This window comes from Suncus etruscus, chromosome 4 (assembly GCF_024139225.1).
Source record: "Suncus etruscus isolate mSunEtr1 chromosome 4, mSunEtr1.pri.cur, whole genome shotgun sequence".
Taxonomy (NCBI): Eukaryota; Metazoa; Chordata; class Mammalia; order Eulipotyphla; family Soricidae; genus Suncus; species Suncus etruscus.
The window spans coordinates 154,966,239-154,980,321 of NC_064851.1; the positions used below are offsets into that span (position 1 = coordinate 154,966,239).

Genomic DNA, 14,083 nt, shown 5'->3' on the forward strand with positions numbered 1-14,083 from the left:
CTCCATGGGCAGATGCTTACAGGCATTGAGGTGCTATCTCTACCTCATAGCCATTCCTGCTGCACAACAGCCTTTCATTCCTGTCCTGTCAACCCTTCACTGACTGCCCAGTTATTTGCTTGCTGAGATTAATTTAACTAACATCATACATACCTTTGCAGTGGCCACAACTCAGCCACCTTTCCTATGTTCACAGTTGTACTAGCCATCTTCACAGTCTAATCCAGAACATCTTCATCATTCCCTAACGCTGCTCAACACTACTAGTGGTCACCTACCAGTCAGTCTCCCAAAAATTTCATCTGCCTCATTGAGACATCTGCTCAGGAAAGGCCCACATGTGGCCAACTGAGTCTAACATAGACAGAAGCATGCTTTGAAATGTCTCCCTTCACAGAAGAGTCATGTGATTGCATGGATAGATAGCACTGCTTTTAATGCTCATCTTTCATGGATCTCTGGGTCACCAGAGATGACCTTCTTCCATCTGGAGAATCTGGAAGCTGTCTGTTGAGCCTTCACAGATTTAGTTCTTCCACTCTGGGGCGGACCTTCCTTTCAAACCACAATGTTCCCACTTTATCCAGTGAATTTTTGATCACCCTTTAGACCTGAGAGTAGCAGCTTTCTTTCAGAAAGCCCTTTCCTGAGCTGCCAGGGCTCAGACACTTAGCACATTTTAATGTTAAAATATTCACATGGCAAATAATTAATGGTCCTTTCTTCAGACCAGATTATAAATGAGAGAATGGCAAGGGCCCAAACCTACTTCTGGTTCTCATAAAAAATGAATAGATGGATGGATGGATGAATGGGCATATGACTAAATAGATGGCTAGGTAGGTGGTTGAATGTACAAATGGGTGGATAAATGTATGGATAGGTGGAAGGCTGGATGGACAGATCACTGAGTACATTAATGGATGGATGGGTCATTAATGAATGGATGGATGGGTAGGTGGATAGTTGGATGGATTATTGGATAGATAGGTGGATAATTGGATGATGTATTATTATAATGGGTAAGTGGAGGTTTGAATGGATGGAAAATGATGAGTAGATGGGCGAATAGATCATTGGATAGATGAATGGATGGGTGCATCATTGGAAGGATGGATAAATGAATGAATGGATCGATGGGTAGTTTTATGGGAAGATGGATCCTATTTGTCCTACTCTTGTGAACAAGGGGTCCACTCTCTTGTCAATATGGCAGTGGTGGGGACTCCTCTTTATGGGTTCCTCCTTCAGTCTTGACACAAATATAGTTATAATCATGGTCTTGGCCTTAACAGGGTGCATGTCTCACTAGATAAAAGGAAAATCAAAATCCTGTCCAGGAAGTCCTGAGGTGATGGGTCTCCCACTTTTATAGACTCACCTGGGTCACTGTGGGGATGGTAGGGATGGGCTCAAAGGTGATAAGGGTCACCGGTTGTCAGAACTGGAGTCAGAGGTCATCAGGAAGCCCCATCTGCCCTATGCACTTCTCTTCTCTAAGGATAATGTGATACCGCTCCAGCTTCCCAAAAGGCAAGTAGCCTTGATAGCCTAGGAATAGATGGAACATTACATGGTGCCAGCCAATTACTCTGCTGCTTTTCATGGAATTTATGAAGGTGATAGGCCAGCTTGTGCAGCTACCAAGCACTGAAAGGCCACTTGGGGAGCTCATTACATCACCTTACTCCCCAGTCTCTGTATGCCCTGAAGACAGAACCCACTCCTCATAGATGAAGCACATCTCAACTGCTATTGCTCTGGCACTCAAAGACTTTTTGCGGGAGTGGAATAAAAGCTGCTCTCAGGGGCTGACATCCCTGTCCTACTCTTTGCCTAGGAGCAGCCCAAATCATATTGCTGCCCCACCCAGGACAGGCTAGGAAGGGTAAGCAAAGAGGAATAGAAAGTGCCCTTATTCTCCAGTCAGTGGCCCAGCTCTTTCTCAGGATGTATTTGGTTATTCCCTAGGAATAGCCATGCTTTTCCAGAGCTGGCCAGTCATTAGGGACCATTTGATTTTCTGCCACCTCTAATTCACAGATAAGATTCAAGGTTGAAGGCAATGAAACTTCTCTGAAAGCCTGCCATTTTAAGTGTGGCAGAGCTTGATCCCAGCCCAGCACTCCTGACCTCAGAGTCCTGGCTTGATTCCCATTCAGCTGCTTCTACCTTGAGTCACAAATTCTTTTCTAATTTTAGCCCAATGTATACTATAATCTTAGTTTTTTTGGGTTTTCTTTTTTTTGGTTTTTGGGTCATACCAAGGATACTCATACTCAGGAGCTACTCTTGGCTCTACAGTCAGGAATAGCCCCCGGCAGGCTCAGGAGACCAAATGGGATGCCGGGATTTGAACCACCATCCTTCTGCATGCAAGGCAAATGCCTTACCTAAAGCTATCTCTGCAGCCCCTAATCTTAGTTTTTAAAATCAACTTTTTTTTAATGTAGGGAGGCCCCCTAATCAGTACTCAGAGGCCTTCAGATCCATCAGAAATTCTTGGACAAAGCAAGAGCATAAGAATGTGATGCTGGGGCCGGAGAGGTGGCGCTAGAGGTAAGGTGTCTGCCTTGCAAATGCTAGCCAAGGAAGGACCGTGGTTCGATCCCCCAGCGTCCCATATGGTCCCCCAAGCCAGGGGCTATTTCTGAGCACTTAGCCAGGAGTAACCCCTGAGCATCAACCCCCCCCCCAAAAAAAACCAAAAAATAACAAAAAAAGAATGTGATGTATAGTGCCTGGAATTACCCAGGTCACCGTGGTGGTACTTAGGGACCTCTAGGACTTGACGTAGTGATGTTTAGATGAATATGTGGTGCCAGAAATCACATTTGGATTGCATGCATGTTAGGATAATATTCTACCTGCTGTACCATTTCCTTAGCACCATCAACTTACTTTATAAAACTTATTCTTCCCCTATACAATTTAATAAATAAAAATACCTTATACACTATATACATATCTGGAGGGTCTAGGACTCAGGGACACCTGGTAATACTCATCCCAGCTGTGCAGGTAGTGAAGTTCAGTGCTTGGGACCAGCATGCAGTTTTTCTCAGGTTCAATAGTGCTTGGTGCCCACAGTGTGCTGGGGATTGCATTCAAAGAGTAGCACATGCAAAAGCATGCACTCTACTCTTTAAAGTCATCTAAAATTAAGATACTTAGCAGGTTGGAAAGATAGTACAGAGGTTAAAGCATTAAACTTTGCTGGATATGGCCAGCACCAATGACTCCCAGGAGTCAGTCCTGAGCCAGGAGTAAGCCATGAGCATAGCGGGGTATGTCTCTCCCACTCAATAAAAAAAAAAAAAAAAAAAAAAAAAAAACCACAAAAGAAAATCAACAGAAAAACCAAAAACAAAGAATATACTTAAATGACAATTCTAACAAACTATCCAAAGGAAGGAAACTGTAGACCTCTCCCAATAGTCCCACATAGCTTGCGGGTCATGTACCCTTTGTTGTAAGATGCTGTGGGGCCATGCTCCTTGGGTTTTTGATGCCATTTGCCTCTTGGCTTCTTACACTGGGGGGCTGTGACTAAGTATATACCAAAGGTCTGAGAAGTACAGCAGGACAAGGTATCCACTGTTTTGTCTAGAACCTCTCACATCTGCCCACTAGCTGGACGCAAGCCCCCCAGCATTAAGAGGAATGCTAAAATTCCCCTCTGTCCAGCTCTGCTGACCACAAGTCTCAGAGTTCTGTCTCACCTGCATGCAGCACATGCACCACACTTGGGGGAATATCTTCAACCGCATGCATTGCACTGGGCCAGCCAGGCGCCAGGCCTGCATATTCACTTGCTGGTTGCATGTTCCTTGCTGGTGAGCACAGTCTTACTGGTCCAGGGATGGCCCCATCTGCGCTCCTTCTTCTACTGATGCTTCCCCAATGGGAGAAAAATGGGCAATGTCCATCTACCTCTGGTGTCCACCAGCCAGTGGCTGCTGTAGCCTTTGAGGTACCTATTTTGAAGGAGGGCCATGTCCCCATAGTAATGTCAGGTCAATTGTCCCCGTCCTGCTGATGTTACGGATACAGCTTTCCAGGGCCTACTTGCCCAGGAGAGCCTGCATCACTGAGCTGAACATGGAACTATCTGGCCTGTCTGGCAGAATATCCCTGGGAATGATCCCTTGGCCATTTAACCACTGATTTGGACTATCCCCAAAGGAAAGCATCCCTTGGTGAACCCAAGGGTCCTGCCTATCCTTGGACATTAGCCATCCTGTCATTCCTTCTGCTTATCCATTGTTAGGTTATATGTTTATTTTATCCAAAACAAAAATCATCCTGGTTTCTTTGTATCTGTTTGTTTACAACTTGGTTTCCCCCCAAACAAATATTGTCTTATATGTAAACCTGGGTGGGACAAGATCAGGATAGCTTGAGCTATCCGCTTTTACTCTATTCTTACTTCCCCACCTGGGAGTAATCTATGTACTCTATAAAAACCACAATTCTGGCAGGCAGCTCACTTTTCATATGAAGAAGATTGCCAAACTATATATTTTTTCACCATCAGCCTGGTTTGGATAGTTTCGTGCAGCTGCTCTGTTTTAGACTTATTCAACTGGGGTTGGAGATAAGGTGCATGGGGTAATTTTACAATCCATTTTACAGCCCAAGGGCTGAAGAATGGATCAAGGAAAGCCAATAGGAAACCTCCCTTTAGGCAGAGCACCTGAAGGCTGAGAACCAAAAAAAAATCCCTCTCCTTTGAATCCTGGGATGGAAAAGTCTATGCGTGGAGCAGTTAGGAACCATTTCTTATACAAGACAGATAAAAAGCCTGAGAACAAAAGCCAGCCAGTAAGGGAAGCAGCTAGGAGATGAAGTGGAAGTTAGAGATCTAACTGTATTTGTGCAGAACACAGCAGGGCCTGAGGCTGCTAACATAGGCCTTCCAACTACGTGAATCTTTACTTCCTTCCTCAAAAAAGTTTTCAACTTGCCCACAATTACACCCTCCACTCTCCATAGAAATGACCAAGTTCCACAACTGAACTGAAAAAATATGAGCAGAGCCAAAGAAATAGTATAGCAGGTAACGTGCTGTGCAGTTAATGGGAGCCTTCCACGTGGCCCACCTGGATTTTATCCTCAGCATCTCATATAGTTCCCCAAGCCTTCCATGAGTGATTACTGAGTTAGGTGACTGCAGAACCAGGAGTAACCCATTGCTTCACTAAGTAAGGCCCCAAACCATCCAGCTAAATCTCCCCGGTGGGACAAGTCTCTTGGATAAAAATACTGGAGTATTCTTAAAATGGGGTGGGCTTCCCCACATACACACACCCACCATCAGAAAATTCAGCAGCCTCTGCCAACACTTGCAGTGTTGATTATTACTTAAAGTAATAATTATGGTACCCTTTCATTAACAATAGTGCAAACCACAGTGTCAAAAATGGAGAGAAAGAAAAAGTAAAATGCAGGTGGGTGGAGGGACATGGAAAGGAAACTTGGGGACACTGGTGGTGGAAAATGTGCACTGGTGAAGGGTGATGTACATTCTGTGACTGAAAACTCAATCATGATCAACTTTGTATCCACGGTGCTTAAATGATGAAAAAAAAGGTATTTTAATAAAAATTTTAATAAAAGGAATCTGATTTAGAAAAGGGAAAATTTGCAAACCAATCATTTGCAACTCATGTCTCAATCAAAACCTTGTCCTGTTAGACAATGGACAACCAGGGGGACAATATAATCCTACAACTAACAGATAACTGTCCTCTATGCTTAGCAACAAATTAAATTCTTTTGGCTCTGATTTTGAACCTGTTTTCTCCAGGATATAGAAAACTTCCTGAAGGCCTTCCCTAGTCTCCAAGGACTGGTTCAGGCAAAGGGCCCAAGGGACACAGACTCATGATCCATCACTAGACACTGGCAGGCCCTCACAGTTCATAGCCCAATGATTAACCAGAAAATGGCATCTATTTTTTTAATTTCATCTTTTCTTCCTCTCCTCTTGTTCTCTTCCTCCTTTCTCCTCTTCTTCTTACTCTTCATCCACTTCTTCCTTTTCTTCTTCCTCTTCCTCCTCCTCTTCCTCTTCTTCCTTCTCCTTTTTTGTATGTGTGTATGCATGTGAGGGTGTTGGATTACTAGTTCCACCCTAGTCAATATTCATACACTACCCTAGGGTGTCTTTCATCTGGTAATATTGGATTATTCCCTACTTTGTATTCCTCTCCCACCCTGGGGTGTGGCCTGGTTCTTGTCAATAAAAGCAGGGGTCACAGGAAGGCAAGGACTCATTCTTCGGTCCTCCTCCACTAAGCTGCTTTCCTTCTTAGGAGCAGAAGGCTTGTGGTGAGATTCCTTGCTTGAGTGCTGGATTTCCTGAACCCATTTTTTTTTTGCTGAGAGTTTATTTACTTATTTATTTTATTGTGGGCAAAGTGAATTACAAATCTTTCACAGTAATATTCAAGGCAAATAGAAATAATGAATGTTATTGTTGTCTTCCCTCCACTCCTGTTCCCAGCATGCATCCCCTCATCCCTCTCCCCTAACCCCCCATAATGCTAGTGCAACTGTTCTCCCCATGTACAGCTTGATGTAGATTGGGTATCATTTATGTTGCCGTTGACTTTGGATTTTGTGTGCAAGTCTGATCATTTTTAATTTCCACCAAATGGACATACAACTGTCTGGTCTTGGTACCATTAATTTTTCTCCCCCCAATTATGATGCTGATCAAGGTGAATCCAGTAATGTGGCTCTACTGGAAATATAAGAAGGGATATGGGAGGAGGTGCTGGAAGTATCCCTTTGGAAGAAGAAAGGGGAAAGAAGATAAAAGAAGAAAAAAAGTAACAAAACAAAATAAAGTGAAACAAGACAAAAACAAAACAAAACAAAAAATCAATAAGGGAGTAACAAAAAAAAAGTACAAAAAGGATTAAGAAAAAAAGAGTAAACTATGAAGAAACAAACCAAAAAAAAAAAAAAACCCAAAAAATTAAAAACAAAAACGAAAGCAAAAACAGAGAGAGAGGAAAAAAAAAAAAACACCAAACAAACAGACCAGGGTCAGTGAGTGGTGCTAGAGGTAAGGTGTCTGCCTTGCAAGCACTAGCCAAGGAAGGACCGCGGTTCCATCCCCCAGCATCCCATAGGGTCCCCCCAAAGCCAGGGGCTATTTCTGAGTGCTTAGCCAGGAGTAATCCCTGAGCATCAAATGGGTGTGGCCCCCCAAAAAACCAACCAAACAAACAAAAAAGACCAGCAACTGCTTAAAAAGGGGTTGTGTTTCTTCTTTTCTTTGCCCTTTTTTTTTTTTTTTGCATAGGTACAGTAAACATTGGGGAAATTAGAATGGGAATTCCCTTGGCCTAACAGATACAGGGTTTCTCCGCCCTTGTAGCATACTGCCATGGGAACAACTACAGGCTCTGTACTCACTCTTTTACACACCCCAGGGTCTTTTTATGGCGCCAAAAAACTTTCCACTCAAATGTGGGTGATGACATCCTGCCTCTGTAGCTGGAGATCTTGTTATTTGTGTAGGTCATAGGATGAAGGCTAAGAGAGTTTTTCTTTACGGTTCTAGGAGTTCTGTTCCATCCATCATTGTTGTAATCAATCTTCTGTGATTAGTGGACTTGGTTTTTGCTGAGATCCTAGGTCAGAGCCTAAGCTATAGTCTTTCAGCATGGTTCCAGCAGTTCTGCTCAGTTGCAGTTATCAAAGTCAGACCTCTGGGATTAGAGATCTTGGTTTTTGTATGAATCTGAAGCTGAGGCCTAGTCTAGGAATTTCCTTATTGGTCCCTTGCTAGGTTCTGTCCAGTCCATGTTTGTCAAGGTCAGCCTTCTGTAAATAGCAATTTTGGTTTTTGCTTAGGGCAAAGGAGGACAAGTCTCCCAATTGTATCATACCGCTAGATAGTGAGATAGGGCAGCCCTCTCCTAGCTCAAGTTGTTGCCGTTTCCTCATGTCAGGATGTCATGATATAACTGGTGCAAGTTGGTGCCAGGGTGGCGTTCAGAATTTCCCTGGGCAGAGTCTGGTTCCTGGTGCTGTTGCTGGGACCTGTGTCAGTTTCATGTCTGGGATCTGGGGTTCTGGGTTGGACAGTCACTGTCTGATAACATCTGAACCCATTCTTGTACCTTTTCACTGTGTGGATTATTTCCTGTGTCAATGTTTGCTTCAAGACTCATGTCTCACCAGATCCTTGATTTGTAGCCTGGGGCTCCATTTATAGGGGAGTTAAGCCACACTCTGTAAATCTCAGGGTTCTGCACTTAGGAACCACTCAGCAAATCATATGGGAAGCCTGGGATTGAACCTGGGTCATAGGCAAACAAGGAAAATTCATTACTTGCTGCCTGCCTTCCTTCCTTCTCTCCTTCTCTCCTTCCCTCCTTCCCTCCCTCCTTTCCTCTCTCTCTCCTATTCTTTTGCAGATGACTCAGGGTTGATTCAGTTAAAAAGAGAGTATGAAATTTTATTCTGTATTCAATACTGTGAAGACCTAAAAGAAGTAACTCCTTCGGTTATTTTCAAAGAAGAAAAAAAAAACACATTTCAGCCATCAGCCCACAGCAGTAGGCTCTTGGAAGTGCTAACATAAGCACAGGGTAAGGGTTGCTGGAGCTCAGAGGAGGCAGATGGGTTTTCCTGCCTGAGAAGAGAAGGGAATCAGAAGTGCCATAGCCTGGTACAGCTGCCACTTATTTGGAATCACCTGCTACATGCAGGTGCTGTGAAGGGTAGGAGAGGACAGGCAGGAGTGGAGAAGGCACCCCAAAGCCAGGAGGGAGCCTGTGCCCAAAGAAGCTGGTCATAATCAGAAGAGCAGAATTGGATGAGAGGAGCATAGATATAGAAAGGGATGAGGGGATTGGAGAGCAAATCTTCAATGAATTTTCCTTTCAGCAGCTGGATGAGGGAAGCCAAGCTGAGGAGCACAAAGCATAGGATGAGGAGTACTAATATTCCTGTGAGGCTTTTTCAGAAGTTGGAATTCACAGCCTATCCAGCTTTGTCTGATACCAAGGCACAGAGAGCACTATAGCAGTTGGGTACTGATTCTTACATCAACCTCAATCTTGAAAATTCCAATATTAGGAACCAGAGAGAAATTAGTGGACTAAAACTTATGATTTACATGCAAAAGACCCAGATTTGATCCCTGGAACTGCATGGTTCCCCTAGCACTACTAGGAGTGACATAATTACAAAGACAGGCATAGTGTCCAAACACTATTATGTGTGTCCCCAAACTAATTGATGATGATGATGATAATAATAATAATAATAATAATAATAATAAAAGAAACAATAATAATACCTACTCTGTAGGGTTCTTATGGGGATTAATCATGATAATGCAAAGCAGGTCTTTAATAGATAGGTACCTAACAAATACTCAGCTCTCAGAAACAGTAAAAGCAACAGGAACATCAGTTTGAGAAATTCAACACTAATTTCATAGAAGAGATTTGTCACCAACTTTTTTTTTGCATTTTGGGCCACACCTAGTGACACTCATGCATTACTCCTGGCTATGTGATCAGAAATTGCTCCTGGCTTGGGGGACCATATAGGACACCGAGGAATCAAGCTGCAGTCCGTCCTAGGTTAGCGTGTGCAAAAAGTCTGTTGTTTGCTAGTATAAGATGATCTAAAACTCAAGAAATGAGAACTGAGTGAGGGAACTTTGATGGTTGAATTTGAGCATCTATTTACTTCTACACTTTTTCTTCTAGAGACCCAGGTATAAAACCATATACACCACCCTCATTATGTTAGCATTTTTGAATTTGGGTCATTTAGAGAAATGTGTCACACTTCACAAGGAAACTGGCAAGCAGTATCTGATTTGGCTTTCAAAGGGTCAATCTATCCCTGCACTGACTGGTAGGCCTTCTGTCCTTTCCTCTTTAAATCATTTGATCATGATCATCATTTGATTGGAAGGCAACTCTGCCTATTTGAGCTATTTTCCCTCACATTACAGCACTTATATACCTGAAACTATATGTGGAAATTCTCCCAAAGACCTTCAAAAAATGCTTTCCCCCTCTTTAGTGGGCCATACCTGGTGGTTCTCAGTGGTTATTCCTACATCTGTGTTTGGAGGTCACTCCTGGCATTGCTTGGGAGATCATGCAATGCTGAGAAGCAAACCTGGATCTCTTTTCTGCATACACTCAGCTCATTGAGCTATCTCTATCTCTATCTCCAGCTCCAAAGCTTTGTTTTCACTTTCAGGGAAGAACATGGCTTGTTGTTGGACAATTTTCTTTCTTTTTTGGGGGGGTGAGGTGGAGCACACCTAGTGGTGCTCAGGGTTGCTCCTGGCTCTGCACTCAAGAATTACTCCTGACAGGCTCAGGGAACCATATGTGATGCCTAGATCGAACCCAGGTTGGCTGCCAGCGAGGCAAGCACTGTGCTATAGCTCCAGCCCCATTGTTGGACAATTTTCTACAGCAGCAGTCTTCTCTTCGGGGTTCCAGGGCTTAGATATAGCTTGTACACCCAGTTTTAGCCTCATTTTTCATGGCCCAATTCTATTCATGACAGGAGAATAGATATGAAAGGTTCTGCGGTTCCTTCTAAGCACCAAATGGCTTTTTTGGAAACCCAACCTTCCCCGCTGTCTCTAGAAGCTGCTAGAAGGGTGTGATGATTTATAAAGGAGCCCACAGGAACCCAGTGCCAGGGTGGACCAAGCAGTCTTCTGCTTTCTGCAGCACTTGCTTTTAGAAGTCCCTCTGGAGAGCCACAAATGTCCACAGGCCCAGCCACTGCAGTGTCAGCCACCAGCACGGAGTTGAGTACCTAGTATGTGTGCCAAGCTGTCTCCCCATCATAGGTCACACGACCCACATTTAATATCTAATATCTTCTCTTCCATCCATTCAAAGTCCAGCAGTTTGTCCAAACACTTCATGATCAGCTTCTGAGGACCAGTTAGGACTTCAGCCAGGCTGCATAGGGACCTTCACACCAGCCTTCTATCCACAATTTCTGTGGGGAGAGGGGAGCTGGGAGCCAGGAAAGAGGTGTTTAGAGAGCAGGCTTGGGGCGAAGGAGCATCGAGGCAATGCTGTCAGTCCTTCCTCAACCAAATGCTGTCACTTCTAGCCTCTTAGCTTTTCTGGTTCTTGATGTGCCCATTGAGACAATGGACTGAAGCTCGTCATGAGCTTAGCAGTGTTCCTGGCATGGGAGAGGTACACGGCATCTCATTTTAATATGACTGCTTACAGAGTTTGAGGAGTTTATACAGTTTGGCCTAGTGTTTTGGGCCAGAACCTAGTTTGCCATTGACGATAGAATTACCAGAGAGGCCACACTTTCTGAAGTTCCAGCCTGATCTGCACAATGGGGCTATTAGTAGTAATTACCTTCACGTTGTGAGGATTAAGGAGGTGGCACATGTACAGGGCTTAGCACAGTGCCTGACTGGGGGTAAGGCTTAATCAATGTGAGCTGAGCTACTTTTATTAATGCAATACATTCATAATAAATCTGCACTGATGACTAGCAGGGCAGCCAGGGCATGAAAGGCCTGTGAAGAGCCTGACTTCTGAATACAATCACAGGTTCTGCCACCTGTCCATAGTCACAAACTCAGGAAAGGCCTGCAGCTGAAGGTTGCTTGCCAGGCTGTAGTACTCCACCACAGTGCTTCCAGATAGGTCCAGAGCAAAGTCTTGTGGCAAGAAGCAGAGGAAAGTCTGCAACATGCAGACAGGAGACAGCCTATCACAGCCTTCCATCTGGCACCAACTACTCTTCAGCCATGTGTCTGAAGAAGCTGCCGTGGCAGTCTGCACATTCCCAACAGGAGGAGAGTGTAGACTATTCTAACCTTGCACAACCTGTAGGATTAGAAGGGTCTTCCTCAGAAGAGCCATTTCTGGTGCTTCCTGAACTTCGACATCCTCCTGCCATGCCCCTACAACTCCCCCTACCACACACCACTTGATTCTGCAAAATAACGAACCATTCCTATTTCAAGCCATGTACCACCCAGCCCAACAGCTCTGCTGTTTGTGATTAACAGCTCTATAAGAAATGTCCAGCTGCCCTGCACCACTGTCACACTGTGCATTAGCACAACTATAGGACTGTCACTCCCAGCAAAGGGGGAGTGATCCTCACAGCAGCACCATGGCTGCATAATCAAGCCCCACAACTTGATATGTAACCCCTTGTGAGTACCACAACATGGTGGGCACTGCCACTGACTTGGGAGGCCCATTCTCATCATGACACGAAAATAAAGGAGGGTCTGGAGAGATAGCAAATAGATAGGGCATTTGCCTTGCATGTGACTGACCTGGGTTCAATCCCTAGCACCCCATATGATCCTTCGAGCCTGCCAGGAGTTACTTCTGAGCATAGAGTCAGGAATAGCCACTCAGCACTGCTGAATATGGCCCCCAAACAAAACAAAACAAAGTAAAAGAAAGGAAAGGAGATATCTTATGACACTACCAGAAGGAAAAGTCAGTGATGACTGACACAAATAGGATTGTGAAAGAAACTAATATAACTACCAAGAGGATTGACTTCTGACTGGATATCACTGCATGCCTCTGGATATCACTTGGCCTCTTCTAAATAAACCAGTTAATGAGACTTTCCCAGAAATAAGAGTAAAAGAAGGAGTCACTTCCTCATTATGGGACTTGTTGCCAAAAGTTTCTCTGAAGTTTAATTCTGTGTCCAGGAAACACAGCCTTAATGCTTCTAAGTATTCATCCCTGCAAAGCCAGAAGAGTCTCTCTGAGCCTCTGCCTACTCTCTCCAAGCCCTGTCATTCTTCATGACATGGCTCTGAGTCTCCTCCCTTCCCATCTGGTTCTCTAAATTGCTTCAATCTCTCTAGTTGGAGGGCAAGGAAGGGACCAGATGAAGCATGAGTCACTCACAAGAGGCTAGACCTCCCTCCCTTAACTGACTTGTAATACCTTCACCTAAATCCCATTATATAAGAGTCCATTATAGCCTGACCCAGCTGGCTTTCACGAATAGATTCAACTGAGAAAAAAACGCACATGGAAGGGACAGAGAGGAAAGTGTGAGTCAGCACCAGTGACAAGAATGAAGGGGCTGCTGGCAAGGAAAGGGACTGCTAGCTGGATAGGAATACAAGCTGGTATTCCTGTGGGCTTAATCAGTTGGTAGAAATGTATTTTCTTGGGTCTGCATAGCATTTAAATGTTGATTTTTAATTAACTGCTCACATGGACATACCATTTAAAGTGAATTTTCTCAGATTTGTTCTCCCTTAACATCAGAACTGGCTCCCCTGCATATATGTTGCCACAAGGCAACAACTGCCTGAATTAAATAGCCAAGGTCCCTTCAGCATCCATTCATTCAATTAGTTAGTTGTTCAAATTCCAAATATCATGTATTATCTTTGATGAAAAAAACCTCATCACCAGGCCTTGCATACTTGCATATTATATCTGGTGACATTAGCGGCCTGTCCCCATTTAGGTACCTGAGTCTCTATACCTCACTGGAGAAATTAGTCTTGCAGGCTCCCTTTGCAGTGTTTTGACCCCAGTTTATTCTGGTCTAGCCCATTAGGAAGCTTGAGGGCTCAGTAGCTAACTTTGCCAACTGACTGACAGAGCCCATATGCCTCTATCATAGAACTCAGTTTCATTTGTCCACTGTATGTGCAGGTCGCTTACCTCCAGAATATCCAGGTAAACAGCCACATTGTTCTTCATCTCAATTATACACACAGACACCCACTGGAACTCCTCTTCTAACTCATAAAATTCCTTGTCTTCAGTCTGAAAGAAAATTTATGCATCTGAGGGCCAAGCATATTTACATGAGGGCCACAGTCCTCACAAGGGACCCTATTTCCACAGACTCTCAATCTCCAGCCCATCAAAGCTAGTTACTCCAGTTGAAAGTTGGAGGCAGTTTTGGCTTTTGTATGCAGACCACAGAATCAGATACAAGAGCATTAATATTCTTTTTTTTTTGTTTTGTTTTTTGGGCCACACCCGGAGGTGCTCAGGGGTTACTCCTGGCTGTCTGCTCAGAAATAGCTCCTGGCAGGCACGGGGGA

The 14,083-nt window shown here is 44.1% G+C and overlaps 1 pseudogene; it reads right to left on the reverse strand.

The window, feature by feature from the left end:
- LOC126007285 (rho guanine nucleotide exchange factor 37-like) overlaps positions 1-14,083 on the reverse strand; it is a 43,925-nt pseudogene that overhangs the window by 1,046 nt on the left and 28,796 nt on the right.